The sequence below is a fragment of the Amblyomma maculatum genome, chromosome 2 (genome assembly GCF_055883805.1).
Source record: "Amblyomma maculatum isolate TAMU_Amacu chromosome 2, ASM5588380v1, whole genome shotgun sequence".
NCBI classification, from domain to species: domain Eukaryota; kingdom Metazoa; phylum Arthropoda; class Arachnida; order Ixodida; family Ixodidae; genus Amblyomma; species Amblyomma maculatum.
The window spans coordinates 16,373,519-16,396,473 of record NC_139345.1 but is presented as its reverse complement, the minus strand read 5'-3'; the positions used below and the strand labels follow the sequence as shown (position 1 = coordinate 16,396,473).

Below are 22,955 nucleotides of genomic sequence, written 5' to 3'. Positions count from 1 at the left end.
GACGAACAGATGGCATCCTACTCCGCCGTGGTGAGTGCTTTTGAAAAGCATTTCCTACCTCGAAAGAATGTCATCTATGAGAGAGCGCGATTTAACTCTCGGAAATGAGCAGCATGAAAACGTCGACGCATTTGCGACTGAACTGTTCAAGATGGCCGAAAGATGCGATTACGGAACTCTCAAAAACGAACTGATTCGGGACAGGCTCGTGGTCGGCTTGCGAGACGTAAAACTCGGCGAGAGCCTGCAGCTTGACGCAGAACTCGCTCTCAAAAAAACAATCACAGCTGCCTGCAATTCAGAGAGCGTGAAACTTCAACACAAGGAAATTTGCTCCATCGAAAGCCAGTTCTCGACATGGGAGAAGTTCGCGGCCAGACAAACATCAAAACTCGCTGGAACGAAGTGAAGGTGCCTTTCAAGTCGTGCCCTCAACGTACACAAGACGGGAGACGAACGCTGCAAGTGGTGTGGTGGTGTTGTGACCACACGAAGACACAGTGTCCCGCGATAGACAAGACGTGCAGCCAGTGTGGAAAAAAAGGCCACTACGCCCGTGTCTGCATGTCTAAGCCAAAGGACGAGACCTCGAGTATCCGACAATGATCAAAAGATCTCTGAGAGCTATATTTAGGCGAAATCAAAGTGGGAGTGGACACGCCGTGAAGGATTACTGCTACCGTGAACAACTTCCATTTTACCTCCAAGGTCGACACCGGCGCGGATGTGACTGCAATCGCACACGACCAGTACGACAGAACCGTCATGGGACCCATTAAGTCAACGCAACAGCTGTTGATAGGCCGAGGCCAGACAGCGATAGCTACTGTTGGCTACATCGATGCAACAGTCACCTGGCGCAACACTGAAGTCCAAGAAGCAGTGTTCATCATCAAAGGATTAAAAGAACCGCTGCTCAGCCGACCAGCTATAGAATCACTGGGGATTCTACAGCGCCCTCTTGAGCTAGACGAAACCCTCGCACAATCAATTGATGTCCCAAATTTCTTGGCATCATACCCAAAGCTAACGTCTGGGCTTGGAGTCATGAAGAGTGAGTACCGCATCAAAGTCAAAAAGGATGCTGAGCCATACGCAGTCAGTTATCCTAGGTGCGTGCCTCTTCCACTGCTTCCACTTGTGAAGAAAGAACTAGAAAGGATGGAAGACTTGGGAGTCAATCAGAGCGAGCAACCGAGTGGTGTTTTCCAATGGTTGTTGCACGAAAAAAAAAAACAATGAGCTGCACATCTGCGTGGACTATAGTCAACTCAACCAACAAATAATACGCGAACGTGTGCTCATGCCTACGGTGGACGAGTGTCTTGCAAAATTAGCAGGTGCAACAGTTTTCAGCCGCCTAGAAGCACAAGCAGGGTACTGGCAGGTGCCACTGTCCAAGGACTCTCGCAAATACACAACCTTCATCACACCAGTTGGCAGGTTCCAGTTCCTGAGGCTTCCCTTCGGAATCTTCACAGCACCAGAGTTCTACCAACGAGAAATGCTCCGTGTGCTCGAAGGACTAGATGGTGCGAGTTGTCTACAAGATGACATCATTGTCTCAGGGAAAAAAAACTGAGGAACACGGCACCAACCTACTGCTGGTGCTGAGGAAGCTGGAAGATGCAGGTGTTACCCTCAACATAAGTGCTCCTTTCGACAAACAGAAGTAACATTCTTAGGATACGTCGTAAACTCAACAGCAGTCAGCGCCGACCCGGAAAAGGTCAGGGCCATACTCCAGCTCGACCCACCATGTGATGTGTCAGAAGTCAGGTTTTGTTGTGCTCTGCAAACCACCTAGCAAAATTTCTTCCAGAGCTAGCAGACTTTACGAAGCCTCTCAGAGACTTGCTCCACCAAGACGCCAACTGGCACTGGGGCCCAGCTCAGCAGCAGAGGTTTGACAAACTCAAGCAAGCTTTAAGCAGGACGCCAGTTCTCACTGACTACGATGCTGTCGCCTCACACAGTGTCTGTGGATGCTTCCTCATACGGTCTTGGGGCTGTACATCTACAGCAGTCACACGAAAAGCTCTTACCTGTGGCATGTGCATCACGCTCCCTTACGGATACAGAACAGATATGCCCAAATTGAAAAGGAGGCACTGGCAATCACATGGGCTTGCGAACATTTCCGCAAATACCTGCTGGGATCAACCTTTCAGGTGGAAACGGACCACAAGCCATTAATACCGCTGCAGATGACTAACCGACTTGACGAGCTGAGTCCTCGCCTTCAACGTTTCAGAATGCGCCTTTTGGAGTACGGCTACACCATGTCCCACACTCCTGGCAAAAAGCTGTACACAGCTGACCTTCTGTCCCGGAAGCCATCTGGGAAACCAGCAGACAAAGAAAGAACTCTCAAGAGTGCAGTGCGCGAGTTTGAAGAATTAGCACTTGAACAGCTCCCTGCTTCAAACCAAATGCTGGACAGAATCAGGGCAAGCATCCAGTCAGACGAAACGCTTTCCAACTGTGCCAACTGTGCATGGGCTGTCACCTGACCTGAAAAGGTACGTCGAGGTGGCTAGTGAGATTTCGCTCGTTGATGGTTTGCTATTCAAAGGTGACAGAATAATCATACCGCCAGACATCGGAGTAGAGGTTCTGGAAAAACTCCATGCAGGCCACTTGGGCACAACGAGGTGCCGAGCAAGGGCAAGAGAATGCATATGGTGGCCAGGCATAGACAAGCACATCGAAGACTATGTGGAAAAGTGTCCAACTTGCAGAGAGCACAGAAAGCCAGAAACAGAACCCCTGCTTCTAACCCCATTGCCAGCACACCCTTGGGACACAGTCGGCATGGATCTCTTCACGCTGGAGGGGAAAGAGTATGTTGTTGTAGTAGACTACTACTCCCGATTTTTCGAGCTAGAACAGCTGCCGAGGACAGCTACAAAAAGCATAGCCCTAGTCTTGGAGCCAATGTTTGCACGGTACGGCGTTCCACGGACAATACGCACAGACAACGGGCCGCAGTTCACTTCCACAGAGTTCGAAGAACTAGTGCATCACTGGGGAGCGTCACACACATCAAGCCCTTGCTACCCGCAGAGCAACGGTATGGCTGAGAGGGCTGTGCAGACAGCAAAGCAGCTTTTGAGGAAGTCTTCCAACATACACGAAGCGCTGCTTGCCTACATGGCCACACCCAGCGTGGAAGGGTTTTCACCAGGAGAACTCAATGGGTCGCCATCTGAACACCACAGTACCAACCACTTCGAAGCTGCTAGCCCAGAAGTGAGACGACAGCGAATTCAGACAAAATAATGAAGCCCACAGAGCTCGTGCAAAACGATCATACGACACCCGGCACAAGGTACGGAGCCGAGAGCGCTTACCACCAAGCACAGCGATGCGCATCCTCGCTGGAGCTGCATGACACGGCGTGGTAACACAGCCAACATCAGAACCAAGGTCCTACGTTGTACAAACCGACAGAGGACAAGCAAGATGTACAGCAAGACACCTGCAACCGTTGCAGGACACGAGCACCACAAGAAGTGGACGTGTTTGTAAGCGACCAGAACGCCTGGACCTGTGAGATCAAACCTTTCGAGAAAGGGGGGTGTTGTGGGCGCCACAGAGGGGCTTTAGGCGTCATTGACGACAGCGCCCCAAGCGGCAAGCTAACCAAGCGGACCCCCGGAGACCCCGGCATGTGCGACCGCGCCAAGCAGAGCGAAAACGGGCGCCATTGCCTGATGTATAAATAAAGTTTTGCTTTTTATGCCGTTGTCAGATGGGAGGAGGTTTGGCACCAGAAGGCACCGCACCTCAAGGTCTCACAAACCTATCTGCCCGTCATCATTCATACATCATCCCCGGCACTTCCCCCCCCCCCCCCCCCTCCCGGATGTCCGGGGGGCGGAGGTCTACGTCTACTACACGAGGCATCCGCATCTGAGAATGGTTGCGCCGTACCTCACCACACTGGGCACCTTAAGACAGTTGAAGGCTATGATCACTGTTGTTTTGCTGATTATTTTGGCCGCCATTCGGACCCTCCCCCGCGGGGCCTATACTCCGTTTCATACATCAGGTGCAACGCAGCGAAAGCTACGCAAGTAGTCCGTAAGAAAAAAAAAAAAAAGGCGTACCACTACGCGCTCGTTTTGTGGCCGAGTGGTTCCTGTGGAAACGGGCTCTATTCCGAGCATATACGTTTGCAATAACTTGCTTCGCATACCTAGACATCTTCGCAGTGCGGATCTTAAAGAAAAATGCGCACCAATGAACCATTTTCTCAAAAAGAGATGCGGAGGGCACAGCCAGCGCCATCTAGTAACACAGCTGGCAAGGTTGCGGGGCAGCGAAAACGCGACACGAACGAAAACGACATAAAAAACATACAAATTCACCGAATCTGATCTTTTCTCCCTAAAAAAGGTGATCTTTGTGAAGTTAATGGCAAATGTAAGATGTATTAAGCTTGCAGACAAAATAACTATTATTTCTTCTCGTCAAGAGCAGGCACTATTTTTCATCGCGGATGCGGAGAGCGCAAACAAGAGCTGTAGCTTTGGCAGCGTTGCACTTGATGTATGAAACGGAGTATAGAGTACTTGAAGACCTGAGAGGACTGGGAGGCCCTGTTGCGTTCGGAGGACCCGGCAATGCAGACCATCGCCACCGACCGGGCTGCCAGTGTTATCCTGAGGGACATAAACACTTCAATTTCAGTGAGGTTGTGGAAAACCAGTTTCCTCCCCCTTCGACGCGACCGACCACCACCACCCCAACGAGCTTCATGGCAGCGCCGGCTGGGAGAGGAGCTCCCCTTGGGGGAAGGAGACCAGCGATGGGTGCGCCACCAAGACGTCTACGCGGGTTCCCGCGAGAAGACGAGAGAGAGATTCTGGATCCAGCCGGCAACGAGAGCGGTCGTCTCCCGCCGCCTCTCCCGGCAAATGCCGGGGGATAGCGGGCACGGAGTACGCTGCGCACACGGGAGGACCCGTCGTGCACGACCGCCCATCTTCTGGTTCCCAACGGCGAAGCGACCGGTAAATACCGCACGCTCTCGCCGCCTCCCGCGGCAAACGCCGTGGTATGGCTTCGTCCGAAGAATGCGGCGCGCACGGGAGATCCCGGCCGCCATATTCACGGCGCGTTCAAATGTCCGCCGCCGAAATCGCACCCCCATTCCCCAGCCGGTGAGTCAAAAGCCCTTCTTACGTAGCCTTGCCCTTCCAAGGAAAACCTTGTTGATGTATAGCTAGCCGGCATGCTCTGTATTATTTGCAAGTGCAATAAATAGCATTCGAGTAGTAACACTGTGTTGTCCCCGTCCTTTGTCCCCTTTGTTCCCCTCCGCGGGTCGCTAGCGAGGACGTTGCACCTGCGGAGTAGGAGCGGGGCGGAATACGTTCCCCCCTAAAACCCCACAAGGTCGTGCGGGGACCCAAGGGCCTGCGCGCCTTGAAGTCTGTTGGCCGCCAGTGCCAACGTGTTTTTAACGCGGTAGCGTTAAGGAGCTCGTGTCGCAGAAAAGCCGGTGTCGTCGGCGGCGTTGGCCGTGAGCGATAAATCCCGGCATGCACTTGATAAATAAAAAGCAACTTCCAAGATGGGCTGGGTGGGAATCGAACCAGGGTCTCCGGAGTGTGAGATGGAGACGCTACCACTCAGCCCCGAGTTCGATGCTTGAAAGCGGTACAAAAGCGTTTCTAGTGAATGCGGTGTTGCCTTAAAAACGTGCCGTAGAACATTATACTGCGGTGTATATCGGTAATTATGAGCATGTTACTTACAGAAGTCGCAGTTACACGAGTAGCGAAGTACGTTTCCGCTACATTTCTTCTGCGATCACTATCTTCGCTCACCCGCTTCTCCCCTTCGGGCCGCGCGGGTACCGGTGCGAGGATGCCCCAATACCTTTGCGTTTAATAAGTTTTCTCGCTCTCTCCCCTTCCAACATCCAGCGTGCGTCACTCGAACAGTGGTGTTTAGGCGACGCGGCTCCTCTTTCCGCTCACAGCGCGATTGCTAGGTGCAGCGTCTGATGCCGGACGCCTCTGTAGTGATGGCTGCGCCGTAGCGCTTCTGCTGGGAAAGCGTCCCCTGCGATGTGTGCCGAGCTGCTTCCGAGGAATCATGCTTCTGCGTGGTGCTCCCAAGCGAGATAGAGGACGATCCCATCAAGGCGTCAGCCCCATGATCGCGTCCGCCTTCATGGCGCGTCGCTGCCCGGCTTTCTCCCTCCGAGACACCGAGTTCTTTGGTTCGTTCCGCTTGCTCAGGCGCACGTTTCGTTGCCGCGCCGAACGCTGCGTTGCTCGGCGCTCACCGTTGCGATAATGTAGATTGTGAGAAGCACTTGTTTGAACAAATAATTAGAAAAAAAGTTGTACAGTGCACTTAGAAGTGTTGAGTATGTGGAAAACCAGTTTCCTCCCCCTTCGCCGCGACCGACCACCACCACCCCAACGAGCTTCATGGCAGCGCCGGCTGGGAGAGGAGGTAAATACCTCCCCTTGGGGGAAGGAGACCAGCGATGGGTGCGCCACCAAGACGTCTACGCGGGTTCCCGCGAGAAGACGAGAGGAAGATTCTGGATCCAGCCGGCAACGAGAGCGGTCATCTCCCGCCGCCTCTCCCGACAAACGCCGGGGGATAGCATGGCACGGAGTACGCAGCGCACACGGGAGGACCCGTCGTGCACGACCACCCGTCTTCTGGTTCCCAACGGCGAAGCGATCGGTAAATACCGCACGCTCTCGCCGCCTCCCGCGGCAAACGCCGTGGTATGGCTTCGTCCGAAGAATGCGGCGCGCACGGGACATCCCGGCCGCCATATTCACGGCGCGTTCAAATGTCCGCCGCCGAAGTCGCACCCCCATTCCCTAGCCGGCGAGTCAAAAATCCTTCTTATGTAGCCTTGCCCCTTCCAAGGAAAACCTTGTTGATGTATAGCTAGCCGGCATGTTCTGTATTATTTGCAAGTGCAATAAATAGCATTCGAGTATTAACGATGTGTCTTCCCCGTCCTTTGTCCCCTTTGTTCCCTCCGCGGGTCGCTAGCGAGGACGTTGCACCTGCGGAGTGTGAGCGGGACGGAAGACCGTTTCCCCTTTAAATCGCCACAAGTATGAAAACTGTCTTTGTGTGACTCAAGAGCATACCGAACGAATGAGTGCGCGGTGCGAACGAGGTGCAATAACGCTATCGCGTTCCGCTCTTGAAGGCGAAGCTTAAGTGTCCTCCAAATTTTTGGGTTGACTATGTGCTCGTCAATTTCCTTGGGTCCGTGTTCTACGCTGTCACGTTGTTTTGACTCGCTAGCGGCGGCATCAGTCAGTCTCTGCTAGCGCTGCTTCCGGCAACCCCCCCCCCCCCCTCCTTTCCTCGTGTTCTCCGGTTGCTGCGCGCGCTCCTGCCCCCCCATAGTTCGCCGCTGATTGTACCCTCTTCCTGTGAGGCTCCGGTTGCCGAAGTGCCGGCTCAAACTGGGGGGATGAAATGGGGCGGAGCTGGTTACGAGGCCGACGACGACGCGAAACCCAGGAACGGGCGCCAAAGAGCTGCGCTCTAAATAAACGAGGTTGGCCGCAGAAAAGCGTCGCTCCCGAAAGGACAACCGACCTTACCGAAACCATTTCCAGCCGAGTCAGCGAATCGGTTTCTGAGAATTTGACTGGCGCTGGCGGCCAGCAGTTGTAACGGCAGTGGAAGATGCCTGCAGCTGTCACAAAAAGCCGCGGCGAAACGACATAGGAAGGAGGATACCCAGGAGTCCCGCGAGGAGTATTTCGAGGGAGAGAGAGCAATTTGCAAGCGAGCGAATCGACTCAAGAGAAAATGGGAGACTGGATTCGGATGCCGAGGAGAGAAACGTGCCGAATTTGTGTATAGCTGTGAATAAATTCTGTTTTGTGTAATTAAAATGGTCCAGTTTAATCGGGAGACAAGTGAATTTAGAAAATAAGAAAAACAAGAACATCTGCAGTTTAACTCGGGGGTTTCTCGGCGAATATATATATATATATATATATATATATATATATATATATATATATATATATATATATATATATATATATATATGTATATATACAGATCAATTAAAGGGAAATGAGGGTGCTCGTTATAATACATGAAGGAAAGAAGCCAACAGTCGGCGAGGCCAAGGAAAGCGTTGGAGATGGTGCTTTATGTCTTTTTTTTTTAATGTTTACTTGGATAATCACAGAAATTAGTAATGTAATCTGTTAGGGGAAAGATAATTAAACACAAAGTAGAAGAAAAAACAACGTGCCGATGGTGGGATCCGAACCCACGACCTCCGAATAACGCGTCCAGCACCGGACGCGTTATTCGGAGGTCGTGGGTTCGGATCCCACCATCGGCACGTTGTTTTTTCTTCTACTTTGTGTTTAATTATCTTTCCCCTAACAGATTACATTAATAATTTCTGTGATTATCCAAGTAAACATTAAAAAAAAAGACATAAAGCACAATCCCCAACGCTTTCCTTGGCCTCGCCGACTGTTGGCTTCTTTCCTTTATATATATATATATATATATATATATATATATATATATATATATATAACACGGTTACGAGCGTGCAGGAGAAGAATATACGCGTATATGAATCAAGAGTGTCGTTTATCGTCTGGGTATTTTTTTTTGCGCCGAAATAATGACATTCACTGTCATGGTTCAGGATGGAAAGTGGAAGGCTGACAAGTTTTCAGCCGTGAACAATTAAGTTTCGCGTAATGGCGATGCAGAGTTTAGAGAGCGCGGTATAGAAATTCGGAGGACACTTAAGCTTCGCCTTCAAGAGTGGAACGCGATAGCGTTATTGCACCTCGTTCGCCCCGCCCACTCATTCGCTCGGTATGCTCTTGAGTCACACAGACATAGTTTTCATACTCAACACTTCTAAGTGCACTGTACAACTTTTTTCTAATTATTTGTTCAAACAAGTGCTTCTCACAATCTACATTATCGCAACGGTGAGCGCTGAGGAACGCAGTGTTCGGCGCGGCAACGAAACGTGCGCCTGAGCAAGCGGAACGAACCAAAGAACTCGGTGTCTCGGAGGGAGAAAGCCGGGCAGCGACGCACCATGAAGGCGGACGCGATCATGGGGCTGACGCCTTGATGGGATCGTCCTCTAACTCGCTTGGGAGCACCACGCAGAGGCATGATTCTTCGGAAGCAGCTCGGCACACATCGCAGGGGACTCTTCCCCAGCAGAAGCGCTACGGCGTAGCGATCACTACAGAGGCGTCCGGCATCAGACGCTGCACCTAGCAATCGCGCTGTGAGCGAAAAGAGGAGCCGCGTCGCCTAAAAACCACTGTTCGAGTGACGCACGCTGGATGTTGGAAGGGGAGAGAGCGAGAAAACTTATTAAACGCAAAGGTATTGGGGCATCCTCGCATCGGTACCCGCGCGGCCCGGAGGGGAGAAGCGGGTGAGCGAAGATAGTGATCTAAAGAAAGGAAAGACGCTTGATTCTACAACCCGTGAGGGTGCACGGCGAAACGTCAGGGGCGAGTAGCGCGCCACGTGTCGGGGCAGGACGCACATTTCGAGGAGGGGTTCTTCTGTGTTTGCCGCAAGATGGCTCTGCATGTGCGCAGAAGAAATGTAGCGGAAACGTACTTCGCTACTCGTGTAACTGCGACTTCTGTAAGTAACATGCTCATAATTACCGATATACACCGCAGTATATTGCCTTGCTAAGCAACGTGGGAGATGAACTACAAATAATGATTGATGACCTAGACAGGAAAAGCAGAAAGGTAGGCTTGAAAATCAATATGCAGAAGACTAAGGTAATGTTCAACTGCCTCGGGAAGGAACAGCAGTTTACATTAGGTAGCGAAGTACTGGAAGTAGTAGGCGAATATGTCTACTTAGGACAGGTAGTAACCGCAGATCCGGACCATGAAAAGGAAATAACAAGAATAAGATTGGGATGGAACGCATTTGGCAAGCACTCGCAGATTATGTCTAGCAGCTTACCGGTATCGCTAAAGAGGAAAGTATATAACAATTGCATCATTACCTGTACTCACCTATGGCGCTGAAACGTGGAGGCTAACCAAGAGAGTTCTACTTAAGTTGAGGACAACCCAGAGGGCTATGGAACGAAAAATGGTAGGGGTAACATTAAGAGATAGAAAGCGTGCAGAGTGGGTCAGAGAAATAACTCAAGTTACCGACATTCTAGTAGAAGTTAACAAGAAATGGACATGGACAGGACATGTAGTGCGAAGAGAGGATAACCGATGGTCGCTTAGGGTAACCAACTGGATTCCAAGGGAAGGAAAGCGTAGCAGGGGGCGGCAGAAAGTTAGGTGGGCGGATGAGATTAAGAAGTTCGCAGGGGTCAAGTGGATGCAGCTAGCACAGAACCGGGTTAAGTGGAGAAATATGGGAGAGGCCTTCGCCCTGCAGTGGGTATAGTCAGGCTGATGATGATGATGATGATGATGATGATGAATGTTCTACGGCACGTTTTCAAGGCAACACCGCATTCACTAGAAGCGCTTTTGTATCGCTTTCAAGCATCGAACTCGTGGCTGACGGTGCGTTCCAATTCTTAGACGTCTAGCAAGACTGCTTCGTAGACGTCTACAGGTTCGCGTATTGGAACGCGTCTAAGCCACCATAGCGTCTACCTGTCTACGCCTGGCGTCACCTCGCGGCATAAAGGTTGAACTAAGACGTTTGAATAATTATTATAACGCTGTTTTCTTTAAAGATTTACGACAATACAGGTGAAAATCACGTTTTTAACGGTTTGCCGACTTTTTGCAGCAACAATATTACATGTGTAATCGCCACAACGTAAATAGACTATTAATAGGTTAACTTGTAGCAGACCGACTTCTCACGCAATGAGCCCGCTCACGAATTGACGGAAGAGAACGTTAGTCCGTTTTTCCTTTTTTATTACTGATGCTGAAGTGTACATGCTTCTCAGATGTCTCATTCACACAGCTGTAACAATGAACACATGCAAAATACTGTAAACTTAAGGGGATTACAGACGAAAGGTAACCGCCTACAGCAAACGAAAAAATTCATGCCGTTACACCTGTTGTCTGTAGTCACTAGACGAGGAAACCAAAGACAACTCGTTTTAATAATGTACAGGCAGAAAAAAATCAATGCGCAACAAGTCGGCATCGTCAGGCGAGTTCGTTCTTCCCAGATTAACTGAAAATCAGCGGAAGAGTTTGACACGGTTACTACAGCAAGATAGAAACACACACGTGCGCCGTACAGCAGCCGTCCTGACTCCCGGCGAGGTGCCCAGAAAGCGACGAGTTCGTCGATAACATCAAGACTGAAGAAACTCGTCGTCAAGTTAAGAAAGAAGACCAACAGCATCCAACGCACGCTAATTCCTCTCAGAGCGCGGTACAAGAATCTGCAGTGCTATGAATCTCACGACCATAAAGACAGCTAGATTAGCCTCTAGCTAGCGCATACATTGTCGTAACAACTCACGTTTGAAAGATCGTTCATATGCATACTCCGGCGTTCGCAAAGAGCCCGACCACCGTACAGCTACTGCAATCTCCGCACGCACGACTCGCTCAGCACGAACCGCGCTCTGTCCGCCATGTTTAGACAGCAAAGTAGTCTGCATCGATGTTGACTTCGGCGAAGCCGTCTTCGCGAGACTGCTTCGCGAGAATTGGAACGCGTCCCAAGATGGCGGCTGCTCGCGTAGCCGTCTAAGTAGACGTCTACGAGGGGGTTTTGGAACGCACCCTGAGTGGTAGCGTCTCCGTCTCACACTACGGAGACCCTAGTTCGATTCCCACCCAGCCCATCTTGGAAGTTGCTTTTTATTTATCAAGTGCATGCCGGGATTTATCGCTCACGGCCAACGCCGCCGACGACACCGGCTTTTCTGCGACACGAGCTCCTTAACGCTACCGCGTTAAAAAGAAATATTCAGTTCAAACTATAGGCGACTAAATGTGGCAGAAAGCTAGAAGCCCGTTCACGCAATTGCATTTATTTTGATGTTCCAGTTGTAAATGGTTTGAAATGGGATTTCAGTACAAAATATGATAGGCTAAATATACAGGGTCTTGAATATTTGGGGGCTGGAATTTAAAAAATTCCTATGCAAAATCTACTACCCCATTCCAGCTGAAATAACGTTCACAAAGTAGCAAAATATCGTCTACGTTATCTGATAAGTGATTCAACATTGGTACTTGCCTAGATTTTCCGAAATCGAGGAAAAACTGCTCTCGGCGGCGTGCACAATTTTCGCAGAAGAGAGTCGAAAAGCTATTTTGACATGATACGTCATCTGTCGAGCAGTGAGACAAGCTCCATCCCGGCCGTTGGCGCGCTTGCCTCGCTGCCCGACAGATGACGCATCATGTCAAAATAGCTTTTCGACTCTCTTCTGCGAAAATTGTGCACGCCGCCGAGAGCAGTTTTTCCTCGATTTCGGAAAATCTAGGCACGTACCGATGTTGAATCACTTATCAGATAACGTAGACGATATTTTGCTACTTTGTGAACGTTATTTCAGCTCGAATGGGGCAGTAGATTTTGCAAAGGAATTTTTTAAATCCCAGCCCCCAAATATTCAACACCCTATAGATGTGAAGTGTAAATACGCAGCGCAAACCTAAATTTCAGTGTTCGAAGTCACACATATACATTGCGTGAAACGCATTCTTTTCCGAGCCAGCAGGCCGCTCACGGGGCACTGCGCTGGTTAGTCGATCGATGGGCCTTGCTTGCGAGTGGCGACGCCTTCCGTAGATGCTGTTGCTGCTGTGGGATTGAAGAGGCGACCGCCTTGGCGGCGGGCGTCGGTTGGGTGGCATGGAGCGGCTGCACCTGCTGGTAGTAGGCATGCATTTCTCGCGTGCAGTGTCCCTACGAAAACAAAAATTAGAGGGTCTCTTAGATGTCTCTTAAGAGGAGAAAGGCGAAAGCCTACCCTTCCTATTCTATCATTTGCATCTTATCGTTTGCTTCTTATCGGCATTCGTTGCATTGCTACATATAATTATAATTGGCAGGAAAGGAAAAGACTGAGCGGCGGCGCTAGTTGTGATTTTCAGCGCTGGCCCTTGCTTTCTGTTTACGCGAGTTAACCTACTGACGTAAATGCACTTCTCGAACCTCTCTAAATGAACCTTAATTGTTCCTTGTTTTCCTTCCTTGAATGATAAGTAAGCGCGGTGTGAAATTTCGCGCCTTTGGAGCTGAGCAGTTACAAGTTGTAAGTGGGAAGGAGGGACCGCCACCGGAGAGCGCTGCGCCACTGCTCGGCAGTCGACGTGGCTAGTCGGTCACGATTATAACAAAGCCCATATCTACAGCGCGATAAACTAGACAAGGGAAAAGCCATATAACGACAAACATAGCGCTGGGCTATCCAAAGTGAGCGCTGTGTTTGTCGTTATATGGTTTCTCTCCCGTCTTGTTTACGCGCTGTAGATATGGAAAATCGTCACCAACTTGCCCAACAACTGACCTTATAGGCTGCTTTTAAAAAGGACGCTTTGGGCGGCATTGAGGTGGCTTTAAGTGCGCCTCTCGAACCCACATTGTCATGCTTGACTTGAGCCCCTTTGCATCGAAAAGTCAGGTCTATCGATTTATTCAGCGATATTTTAGAAATTCAGCGCTTCAAGAAATAGAAACGCTTTCGGGTCGCGGGTTACATGCCTGCCGCGACGGTTACATTTTGATGGATGCGAAGCGCGCACTTCCCTTTCGCAAGAATTTTAGTACACGTTGAAACAACTCGAGACGATTATTCTAGTTTTGATGGCCGCTAAACCTCAGGCGAGTTAAATCAAACCAAGAGCCCTCGAATATCGCGAAGATGATATGCACCATCTGTTGTACTCATCTCTCCACTACTATGTATTTTTAAGTTCCTATTGTCAGATCTTGAGGTGACATCTAGCGAAAACAGAGCCAACATCTGGCAATCGATTTCCCGTCATCTGGACACATCTGGGCAAAATCTGAAGGAGATTTAACGAGACTAGCTCTACCACTAAGTTCTCGTACAGGACAGGCATGTGTACCAGAAACTATCATCATCATCATCATCATCATCATCAGCCGGACTATACCCGCTGCAGGGCGAAGGCCTGTGCCATTTTCTTCCAATTAACCCGGTCCATGCGCTAGCTGCATCCACTCCTCTGCTAATTTCTTAATCTCATCCACCCACCTAATTTTCTGCCGCCCCCTGATAAGCTTAATCCAATTGGTTACTCTTATAGAAACCATCAGTTATCCTCTCTTCGAACTACATGTGCTGCCCATGCCCATTTCTTCTTAATTTCGACTAGAATATTAGTAACTTGAGTTATTGCTCTGACCCACTCTGCACGCTTCTTATCTCTTAAGGTTACCTACCATTTTCCGTTCTATGGACTTCTGCGTTGTCCTCAACTTAAGTAGAACACTTTTCGTTAACCTCCATGCTTCAGCCCCATAGGTTAGTACCTGTAGGATGCAACTGTTAAACACTTTCCTTTTGAGTGATACCGCTAAGCTGCTTGTAATAATGTTCGAGTACTTTCAAAATGCGCTCCATCCCAATCTTATTCTCCTATAGTTATTTCCCTTTCGTGGTCCGTATCTGCGGTCACTACCTGTCCTTAGTAGACATAATCGCCTACCACTTCCAACGCTTCGGTACCTATTTTAAACTGCTCTGTTCCTTTCCAAGGCTGCTCAGCATTACCAGAAACTGTCAGAACCAAAATTTGAGCCCCTGAACCCTGAAGTTTGACCTCGTCCAAATTTGACCAAAATTGGTGTGCAACCTAATTTAACAGTGGCCAAATTAGCGGTGCCTTTCAAATTTAGGCGGGCCATCAGATCCCTGAAATTTGACCTTTTCTAATTTTACCAGAATCAGTGTCCAACATAACTTGACATGGTCAGCTCAGTATTGACTTCCAAAATTTTGGTGGGCCGCCTCCAAAATTTGGCATGCTTACGCATCCTTCGCGCGTGGCAATGATGGAGCCAGCTGAAGGAGAGGAAGGAAGTATCTTGCGGAAAGCAATCGTTTTGCGTGTTATACGCCGCAGCAGAAGACTACTCGTTACTGCCAACAAAGCCATGATTATGCGGCAGTTCGATCATGAAAGGTGACAAGGCCGCCGCAGAGCCTGTAGCCATTTCATGCTTACGTTTGCTTTAGATTGCGGAAGAGGCAGTACTTTTTCTCCCTTTCACTTAGGGCTGATTACTGTTATTGTTAACGGGATTTTTGATGTGTGGGCGGTTAGGAATGCTGTACAGCGGAAGACCACACTTGCCAACCATCTTGGGCTTTTTTTTTTTTTTTTTAACCCGCGTTGATCTTTGTACGCCACCTTTTTGGAGCGAGATCCCTATTCATTACAAAAGTCGAGCACCGGCCGACTACGTCCGTTTGACATTCAACCCAAGTTTAATGTCAAACCTTCGGATCAAGTCATAGCAATACACTTATTATATCGTTGTGTACCTTATAACGAGTGTAATCGCAACACAGATGTTATATCGTTGGATAGCTTACGCCGAGTATCATTGAGCTTTACTAATTACGCGTCATTTAATTCGTTAATTGTGAGAAAAATTGCCTTGGTTTATGGGGTTTTGACATCCCAAAGCGACTCAGGCTGTATGAGAGACACCGTAGTGAGGGACTCCAGAAATTTCGACCACCTGGGGTTCTTTAACGTGCGCTGACATCGCACAGCACACGGACGCCTTGTTTTTAGCGGGATTCGCCCCCCGCATCCTTGGGCACAGTAGTCGAACGCCCTAACCGCTGCATCATCGCAACGGGGTTAAAATTCAATTTTGCGCTATAACATCAAGTTATACATCGTGGGATAGTTAGGACCTGTAATTAGTTCAGTGCAATTGCACAACACTAATTATAGGTCATATTTATTGTTACCATAGCTAACTGTGTTTAAAATTGAGCATTACGCACAATCTCAAGATAAATATCTTTGAAAGGTCTGGACGAGCAGAATACCAAAACAAACGCTAACCATACAAAGTCAAGCTATCGCTCGTTTAACATCTATGATCGTCCTTCGAAACAGGTTTTGCCGTTTCGTTGCCAGGAGTACGACGGGACTGAAGTAATTTAATGACGCAGCTATAGTTACGGCCCGTTAATGAGCTATACGTCTACGCGTCCTTTACATTATGTGAAATTTCGGGGAGGAAGGGAATACAGTTCAAGGCGTTGATTTAGAGCAAAAGAAAGACCATAGCACCTTGGCTGCATTATCCAAAGTACACTAAGCAAGGTATGTAGTTGTGCATTTGTATTTACCTTGATGCCAAGTACGGCGACAGTCAGTAAGGCCACTTGGACGAACAGCATGAACTGAAAACAATAAAGATTAAGAAAAGATCATTCCAGCTGTTAACTGCTGCAAGAGTTCTCATTCCTTGTGTGCAAGATATATAGATATTTGCATCGAAGTCCCCCTAGGCGTCGCCGTATTGCTCGCTGGGCTGTTGTGTGCACCTGACGGTGGAAGCAGAAGCGTTTGCAACAGCCCAGAGAGGAGGCTTTTTCACATCCACCTTGCCCAGTGCAAAGGTTTACAGCACAGCTGAACTGCCCCCGTGAACAATTTGCTGCTACTCAACTTCTTTCCACCGACCTCGTGTTGTAGCTTTTCCCAAGCTACAGTGGCTAGAATAGGGGAAGTGTGCAGACCACGCTGCCGACTCTGAAGCCCTTCCGTGATGCTCCGGAGCGGGAGATCCAGGGGGCGCTGACAAACGCTTACACGTACTTACACGTCTGCTCACTGCGTGTCGTCTGCTCGCCGCGCGGTTGATCAGTCGCGTTTGAGACATCCCTTAAAGATCCGATGCATACTTTCTGCTCTTACTGCGACCTCCACTTTTACACGGCATCTTTATTTGTTAGTCAACTATCTAAGTCATGCCGATGTAAATTTATTATTCTATGCAGCGGCCATTTTTAAGCGGAAGAATTACAACCATTCTAGCCACTGTACCCAAGCCACATGGGAACATTTTTGGAAAACTGACCGAAAACAAGACATGGACGACACACGAGAAGAGTACGAAACGCAAGCTGGTACTCTTTTCTGTAACGCTATTTTTTTCCTTATCTGTTCGCTTTAGTTGCACTGGCATAATTATGCAGGTATACAAACTGGGAAAACTAACTCGTCATTTCGACCGATCACCAAATTTCTACCATCTATTCACATCTTTATTTGTTCTGTTTTCGACAGCTGCCGGCATGCGGCCTTATCACTCCGATTCTGGTACGCGGGCCAATTATGTATATTTTTTTTCATGCTCGTTGTTGCGAGGCGCAGCTTTATCAGTTTCTTTGTAGCGCAAGATGCGCCGGGATAGGTTTCGAAGATTCCTGCCACTCGCGTATGCTTCTGCAATGTTCTAGGTTGTGTATAGTCACCGTTGCGGCTCCATCTTGTCCTAATTTTTGCAGCTTAATTTTTGCACATGTCATTTTTTGTTGATACTTCTTATGTTATGTGCTGGCCCTGCCTTCGTCCAGTGCGGATTAGAGCTGTTTTTTGTTTGCAAGGATTTCTGAAAAATTTATTTTTCTAGTATGATTTTTGGGGGATTACCAAGTTGCAGTATAGTTATGTGCAGAATTGCACGTCCCCTAAAATAATGTTCAAAAATATTTTTCGTTTTTTTTTTTCAGTTTCCCCCTTGTGATATGTTCGTAAATAATTTTGCTGTCGCTTGCAGTAAGAGGTTAAATGCAACTTTTTTTTCTCATCCGCCGTGTCCTCGTGAGTACGCGAAGTAAAAACGACATGAAAAGGTTGGTTGGTTGGTTTGTGGGGTTTAACGTCCCAAAGCAACTCAGGCTATGAGAGACGCCGTAGTGGAGGACTCCGGAAATTTCGACCACCTGGGGTTCTTTAACGTGCACTGACATCGCACAGCACACGGGCGCCTTGCTTTTTGCCTCCATCGAAAAGCTGCCGCCGAGGCCGGGATGAAAAGGAAATGTCAATAATTCTAATGCCAAGATATGTGCCACGCATGAGCAAAACGTTACAGAAGCTAGGAAGCATAGCCCGGAGAGCTGCGTGTGCGGAGAGCTAAGGATAAGAGGTGGCGCGAGCTCACATTTTCTGCGGTGACTTTCCAGACGACAGCGCAGAGCACCAGCAGGCCACTGAGTGAAATGCAGAAGCTGCCCCACCACGTGAACAACTGCATCGCCAGGCGGCAGTTCTGCGCGACAATAAATCAGTTTTAATGCAAACGCATTCGTTGGCTCATTAGTAACGTTGACAGAGCTTCACTTTAAGGAAAACAATAAAGATCGCGTCACCGCCAGACACCGAACCACCATCCGAACAGATCAGCATCTTTGGCCCAGGCACAGCAGTATAATATCGCCACACAGCCGATCACGCCTCGTGTAAAACCGGAACACACTCTCGCGCTGTGCAGTGAAAATTGTCGTCTTCGTGATGTTCCATCTGCGCCGCTCTTCAATTTAACCTATGTAAATACGCTATGCACATAATCCATCTGGCCGAGTGTGGGCATGGTCTGCTAGCAATGTGCCGGGTGAATCTACTTGGCAGCATGAAAGACCTCGTAATGCTTTCGCATTACTGCATCTAAGGGCAACACTGGAATTTATTTCGTTTTGAGTGTGAGAGCACTATACTTATCACTGTCAAACCTAAACACAGTTATTTGTGAAGTAGCCCAGGAAAACCAAACGTTACAGCAGAGCGAATTCTGAACTGAGAATTTCTCATCGAAAGCGAGTCCGGAACATCGTAGATATCGCCGCCGCCGATCACACCGCCTGCTTTACTGCCGCTCCATCGCGCTCTGCATTGCATGTCATCATCATCGACTTCTGTCCGTGCGCAATGGATCGGTATGACCGACAAACTTGGCCTAACCACTAAATTTTAGTGGCCCACTCGCAAAATTTACTTTGCTCAATTCGAGAATTGGAATTCGAAAGTTCAGTGGACAAATGTTCAAAAGCAAATTAGCTCATCCTCTCCGCCCCCTCTCCCCCCTAATTAGTGTGTCCCACCACAAAGTTAGGTCGAAAAATTCATAAAAAGTTTTCTAGGCTTATGGCACGTCGGCAGAAAGCGACCGCCGGACGTGACCGCCGGAAGCGCCATCTGACGCCATCCATGAAGTCAAATTAAAGAAAAAATGATTAATACTGATAGTTTATATTAATAGAGGTTATAATGATTAATAATATACTAACGACTTGTGACAGCCCATCTGTGTCACGCTACTACAACTGATTAGAAATGGCTAAAATGCTTAGTTATCAGTAGTATAGTAATGACCAAAATGACCCACTAATGACTTGCGATGACTACTAATGGCTTGTAATTACTAATTTGTCTAACGTCGACTCGTAACGACTGCAATTGATTAGGTATCACTAAATGCTTGGTAATGAGTACTAGACTAAATTACTACTAATGACTTGTAATTAGTCTAGTGACCAATATGTCCAAAGATGGCTACAATTGATTAGAAATGATCAAAATGCTTAGTAATGAGTAATAATGAATACTACTACTAGTAGTAACTGCTACTACTAGTAGCTACAGCTACTACTACTACTACTAGTAGCTGCTACTACTACTACTATTAGCTACTACAATGACTATCACGACCGCCACCAATTGCCACCTGCCGTCACCACCACTACCACCTCCACTACACTCTACTAATACTACTACTACTACTACTACTACTACTACTACTACTACTACTACTACTACTACTACTACTACTACTACTACCACCACCACCACCACCACCACTACCACAACCATCGCTACCACCACCAATACCACCACTATACTGCCACCACCACCACTACCGCCGCTGCCGCCGCCGCCCTGCACTTTTTCTGGCACGCTTGCGCAACTATCTTCTATCCTCAAACACCAAGAGAAATGAAAACAGGGCCGCGTGCAACTGACCTTTCGTCTATACCTTTAAATGTAGAAATGCCTTCTCAGGCTAGGTGTCCTAATTATCATTCACTATTGATCTGCGCTTCACTTTTGGGCTTACCTCAGTCGCCAAGAGCAATGTTTAAAAATTATTTGTAAATTATATGCTTCACGCAAAGCTTTAAAATTTGACTCGAATACTCATAAGGACCACCTTTTTGGATATGTTGCATTAGAGTATTACAGCAAGTAGCATTTCAGGGGCCCTTAAAACCGCGCCCTCCGCGATCAAGCGCACTGTCGCACCGGAGCTGATCGGGAAGGCCACAGTTAAACCTCATTCATTTCATGCAGCCGCTCTTAAATGGCGCCAAATGTACAGCTGAACTCCAGGTCAGCAGCCACTTAAAGTTAGCGCAACCACGCTTTCGCAAGACATTAGAATTCTAGTCAAAATGTTTGCATGTTTTATTTCTGTAATCGAAAAGCTGAGGGTACATATGCTTCCAAGCTGTCTGCAGAACATTGTTGGTAAACAAGGTAGCATTTTTAGATTATTTTATTTGGTACACAATCCTCGTTTTGAAGTTTTTATTGTTTCCAAGGGCATTACCTCTACATATCTTGCCATTTGATTAAACTACACTTAACAAATATTCAGCACGGCATCTGTCCTTTACCCATCCGGTTATTATTTTTTGCTCTGCTAAGATACACCAAGTAGGACCACCATTGCTGCGGCCGACTGAAGTAGAATAGAAAAGCTAACAAGGCACAAATAAAGGCTGTGGTATCCGCAAATCATTTACGGTTGAGAGCTAACTTACATCCTCTATTCCGACGAGAAGAAAGAGGTCCGTGACGATACTTGTGTAGTTGACGACGATTCCAGTTACAGATACCACAAAAATCTCTGAAAAGAAATTCATTCCACGATTACAGTTGGTCATCTGATGAAACAAGCTACATGTAAAATGAATTGAACGTTCATACCTCCTGGTGTGCTGTCAATGGCTTTAAGTTTCAGGTAAACTGCTGCATCATCACATTTGATGATAGCGAATAGGCACGTCATCAGGGCTATAGTGTGTGCTGTCTGGGAAAAAAAAAAAGGTTAGAAAGTTTGTTAATTCTCCAAGGATCTTTTTTTTTTTTAACTTTTGGCGTTCGGTCAAACCTCAAAAAAGGATTCCGAAGACAGCGCAAAACAATGATTCGATGGAGGCGAAACGAAGAGGCGTCCGTGTGCTGTGCGATGTCAGCGCACGTTAAAGATCCCCAGGTGGTCGAAATTACTCCGTAGCCCTCCACTACGGCTCCTCTTTCTCTCTATCCACTTTCACTCCCACCTTCCTCCCTTCCCTTACGGCGCGGTTCAGGTGTCCACAGCTACAAGTGTGACAGATACTGCGCCTTTCCCTTCCTGTGAACCATTATTATTATTATTATTATTAAAACAATGACAAAGAATGGTCATTATGCTTCCAACAGTGTAGATAATACCGGACAGCTAATGGGTATAAGGCAGATATTAGTCAAGGACGTCTGTTAGAAATATACATAAGGCTGAGCAACTTTTAATCATTTAGGTAAGGCGAACTGCAGTCGCATTTTATATACTATTACTCTTCGAGTACGTCTACCAATAGCTACTAGTTGTTATTTTTTCTTCATGTAGTATGCGGGTGTTTTATTTATGCAATCACGTGTTCAATCCCGGTGATTTAGCAAAGCTTTCACATGTACAGTCGTGAGCAAAAGTGGTATACAACACTCAGGCAGTGACCACAGCTCGGGAAAACTGCATCAAAATGCCATCTAGTGACAGCGTAAGGAGCAGCGACAGTGACATATGCATGTGGATAAAATGGGACACTGTCACTATTGTCTCTATCTTATATAGCTGTTGCTAGATAAAGTTGACATGCAGTTTTCTCAACCTCCGCCACCAGCTGAGTGTTGTATACAACTTTTGCTCACGACTGTACATTTCACAAGAAAACCATGTAGAAACTACGTCCTTGCCAATCAGTCGGCAACGTCATCAGGAAAATTGAATCTTTGCAAACAGTTGTGTGAATAATTCAGTGTGAATTCTCAGAACTCGGCATTGCCCAATGCTGAGTTGTCCGGTCAAGAGCCGATTGTGTATCGGCGGTCATCAGGCAGCATAATTTGGCTTTCTCACACATAACACATTATTGCAGCGAAGCAGCCTTTACAACGGCGGACAATCTGTTGCGGTTCGTACGGAAGCGCCCTTGACAACGTTAACTGTAAGAGCTGAAGTTCACGGTCTGTATGAAGTATAGTAGCAATTGCCTTAATTATCCAGCATCAGCGATTACGTGACCACCCCATGTAGGTAGCCCCTGCCTCGCGGTAGTTTCGTCTATTTATCAGGAGAGGCGGGCAGCTGTGACAGGCTACGCCAAGTATCTTGAAACACCTTTCAAGGTACCGAACTTGAATGATTGCTTCACATGGCGTATTGCGCCCTTGCACACTTGCTTTCCATTGCAGACCTTTGTATTTGCTCGGGCGTGACTGAGCCGCTAGCGGTGACGTGGCACATCGGAAGCACTGCAGGAGGGGGTGCTGTGGATGCAGCCGATGCGAAGCGTGGTTATCTTATAACGCTGGGCGTTTTGCATGAAGCCAAGGTCACAAACGTGCGGCTGGTTGCAGAGATGTATGCTCCCGCAAATTACCCGCGAAAGCATTGCATGTATGCTCGAGTTGAAACCACCACATTTGTTATGTTATAGATAATTATCACATCCACGCGTTCAGTAGCTCTCGAAGCAAACGCTATCGCGAAAGCGCAATTTGAACCAGCGCGCTTATCACCCGCATCGCCAGCGGTGTAGTCACCGTTTAATTCTTTTCTCCTCATTTGTGATTAGCAACTGTTTTCAAAGGTTGGCAAATAGCGTATTATTCCGTAATTAACATACAATCATCAATTATATTTTATGGATC

At 47.9% G+C, this 22,955-nt stretch overlaps 1 long non-coding RNA gene across 1 annotated transcript; it reads right to left on the bottom strand.

The window, feature by feature from the left end:
- Positions 1 to 12,614: 12,614 nt before the first annotated feature.
- On the bottom strand, positions 12,615 to 16,439 carry LOC146198039 (uncharacterized). Its single transcript, XR_014704709.1, has 2 exons — positions 16,322 to 16,439; positions 12,615 to 12,888 (listed from the first exon to the last, which is right to left on the bottom strand). It is a non-coding gene; the product is annotated as an uncharacterized LOC146198039 (long non-coding RNA).
- Positions 16,440 to 22,955: the final 6,516 nt, after the last annotated feature.